The following is a 4088-nucleotide window of genomic DNA, read 5'->3' on the forward strand; positions in this document are numbered from 1 at the left end:
GAGCCGTGACATTTTCGTCCCCAAAGTCATATTGTATGTATATATCTTATGGGACTGTATAAATCTTCATAAGGACCGTTAAGCTGGTATAAATCAAGTGGTTCTAGATTCATAATTTAAAGATGTTTTGTTTGTTTTTGTAATTTCCCCACAAAGCTACTGAGGGCTATCTGCGCTAGCCGTCCCTAATTTAGCAGTGTAAGAGAAGGAAGGCAGCTAGTCATCACCACACACCGCCAACTCTCTTTACCAAATAGTGGGATTGACCGTTACATTATAACCAAGGATCTTAAGATTTGCGAAACGACCCGCGATTTCTTTAACACGCTTGACCACCATGCCGGGCCTAAAAGATATTTCTAATTCGTTTAGCTTCTGTAATATTCTGACCGTTTTAAATGGATTGCTAAAATAACTGCATTTATAAATGTGCTACTAGCCGATATGTGCACATTCAACACGAGGGGAGGTCGAATCTAAACACCGACGATTCCCGGGGGACTGCAACAACGTATGTGGTGTGGTGAAACTCGGAATAGCGGTTCACTTGTTACACGCGAATGCAATGCATGGGGAATACATAGGGGACGTAGAGGGTGTCGTATCTCTGAAAGTCAACGTGCCTTGTCTGGTGACAGTCGGTCTAGTCGTTCTCTTGTTTATGCACACACACGAAAAGAAACTCATCAAATAATGGTTTAAGTTACAATTTCCGCCGAATATTGTTGTTGTTGTTATTATTGTTGTTGGTACACGTAACCAATCATGCTCGAAAGGTTTATGAACAGAATATTTATGTATTTAACATTCTCCAACTCGTTTGTCAAGAAGCTCAAGACTGTCTATACCATCATAGAAAAGGCCTTGACATGGCCAGGTGGGAAGTTGGAATTCTCCGTCCCACCAAACCTCTTGACCCTTACAGTCGTGGAGGCGTTATAATATAACGGTCAATTCTACAATTCTGAATAGTTGGCAGCGGGTGGTGGTGACTAACTGCTTTCCCTCTATTATATCACTTCTAACGCTGAAATACCTTTGCAAGAAACTCGAAACAGTTCCACATGGCATAATGAATGTTTTTTTTAGTAATTTCCTGAAGTTAACCAACAAATGATGTACCCCCTCCCCAGTAGCACAGCAGCATGTCTGCGGAATCACGCCGCTAGAAACCGGTTTCGATACCCGTGGTTGGCACAGCACAGATAACCTATTGTGTAGCTGTGTGCTTAATTCTAAACAAACAAATCAGTGACCTACCTTTCTTTTAAACGTACGTATATGTCCGAAAGTGGTTAAAGTCGGGTTCCTTAAGTAAGGCCCAACACTAAAAATATGGTGGTTTTAATAACTTTTGTTCCTTGGTTTTTGTTCACTGTTGCAAAGCTGTCTTAAACAAACAACAGGATGTTTCATTCCAGGATATCACTGAACGCTCCTTTAAGTAAGGCTTAAAATGTTTCCAGTATTTCGTTAAAATGCCCTTTCTGGTTTAGTATTGTCAATAGCTTATCGTACCGCCATCTCGTGACAATGTATATAACCAGACTAATTCTCCCTCAGTGTTTTAATTATTTGTTGCCTTAGTTTTCAAAGTTCTCTCTTTAGTTTTGCTATAAAGTGCTTAGAATTAATTATCAACGTGACACCAATTTAAGGACCTGTCTTGTCATAATTTTTAAACAAGAAGGCTTGGAATTTAGGTCATAATTCTGGTATTTATATTTTTTATTTTGATAAATTTTCCACTGAGTGCTTTTGTGAGTTGCTTTACTATTAAACCTGGTATTTCTTCTTTAGTATAAAGTAGGATAGACTGGCTTTCTTATTCCACCTGTCTTCACACAGGCTTTATTATTACACACAGTCATGTCGCACGTTGTTAGTTATTACTCTTATTTAGTACTTTGAAGTGGTTTAATATAGCAGCCAACCCCCGAAACTAACAGTATTGTTATACATGGATACTGAAACAGTCTGTGGAATGTATGAAGTCATCCTTGGTTATCATTGAACCACACGGTTTCAAGTGTCTCGTTCACTTGAGCTCTTCAGTAATAAACATTGTTCTTGTATTACACCCAGTTAGACAAACGGGCCAGTGCATAAGAACAAATATTAACACTATTCTATGATGCGGCAACGCTCTGACCGACATCTAGAAGGCTGTACAAATATTCCGAGTTTTGTGTGTCCAGCTAGGTAAATAAATATATCTGTAGCTCTTGTGTAACCGGAAACACGTTTTGCGCATCCGACATCGTGCTCTGTTGTCTCTATTTCTTCCACCTCGTAATTTATTCATTTCGTGAAGGGAAGATAAATACCAAAAGACGTGACAGGTAGAATTAACTGGTTGTGTTTAGTTAAGTGTGTAACTAGCGTAGACTTGGTAATAACGAAAATATAAATACGGTTATTATAACAAGGTTAACTATTTTGTTCCTAAGTGTGTGTGTTAAATGTATGCTGATAAATGAAACGTACAGCTAACGCAAATACCTGACATCACAACTTTTCCCGCCAAAAGGAAATTAGACCACGTTGTCTGTCTGTCCCTGACACAAACTTTACTTCTTCCTCCGATGAGTTTGCTGCTGCAGTGGTGTTTACACTGTGCGCACGAAACAGGCGTGGCAACATGACGTCAGAAACTACCGAACCGTCGAGACCAGCTCTGCGGCAGTTAGGTATAACATGTTACGGGTGTTGGTAGGTTCAGGAACGTAGAGAAGCTTTCTCTAGTTTGTGTCTCGGAAGCATTTTCATCGCAAGTTTTGCGTAAGTTGTCTGTTCTTGTGCCGCAAACCTCAGTTAGACGTATCCAGATCGATGGATTCGTTCTGATCACTTTATCTGCACCAAAACATCCGGTTTTTGTAGCTCGTCTCCTAGTTCGTTTTGTATCGGAAGATGAAAACATAGTCGTATTGATTTCTCATAGTTTATTCTCGGACTGAGTCTTGGAACAACCGGAGCACCAAGCTGTGTGTAACAGTCGAGTGTTTACTTGTGACGAACAGTTTGTAACTGTTTTCCAGTGACCTACTCTCAGACTAGGTGTACGTCTCCAGCACGAGCACTAAGATGGTTTTGAGCGACACCAATGTAATGGAAACAAAGTATGTATTTTCTGTTTATCAACATATATACTCTGCATACCAAGAAAGTAGCAAGGTTTCCTTACCTGAAATCCTATACATATGGAAAAGAATTCGCGACGATTTGTTATTTCTTTCGTTATTGTAATAGGTAACATTTTATTGACGTCATCAAATATATCATTTAATTATTTGTGTACCACCTGATGCTTATAAAACCATAAGTGAAAATTAGACAAACAAGAGGGAATCCTCAGAAGCTGTAGCAGTTGAAATTTTTTTAGACGGAGTAAACAAAATTAATGTGTAATGTTTTGTTTCATTAGCTATATATTTTTGTGTGCTAGCAGATGCCAAGCAGGGCGCGTATACCCGATTCGATTTATTACTCATCAGGTCCTCTGCCCACCTACCCTAAAATTGAAATTATGTTAAACAGAATTAGAGTAAGACATCTTGGGCGTGATCAAAAACATTATTTAAAAGGGTTTGACCTCCCGAGTACAAAGTGTAATTAGATCTCAAATCGGTCAAAATGTAACGGAGCGATGAGCTAAAATATTATACGTGGGTAAAATACAAACTGAGCTGTTGTATGAGCCGATATATCGCGGCTGAAACTTGATGCGTGAAACTGAGCCACAAGTGATAACTCTTAGATATTGAATCTAGCTCTTAGGTCTGCTCGAACCTTTGGTATAATGGTACATACTGATTAAATGTTTCTAGCTGATATGACTATCCCATATGTTTCCTTTCTTGGATACCAGAAATATTACACGAAAATGTGAGTTAATAAATGTTTTTTTAACAAACTACATTTAACAGTTTTGGACAAACTTTCAAACTAAACTAGCAAACTTAAAGCAGTAGGTCTTTCTATAAGCACTGTTTATATTTCTAACCTAATCTTATTGCGCTATTGTTAAACAAAATTCTAGTTACAAGGGCTGCTGTTTAGTTAGAAGTAAAATAATAACGCCAAAA

Source organism: Tachypleus tridentatus, chromosome 6 (assembly GCF_004210375.1).
Source record: "Tachypleus tridentatus isolate NWPU-2018 chromosome 6, ASM421037v1, whole genome shotgun sequence".
Taxonomy (NCBI): Eukaryota; Metazoa; Arthropoda; class Merostomata; order Xiphosura; family Limulidae; genus Tachypleus; species Tachypleus tridentatus.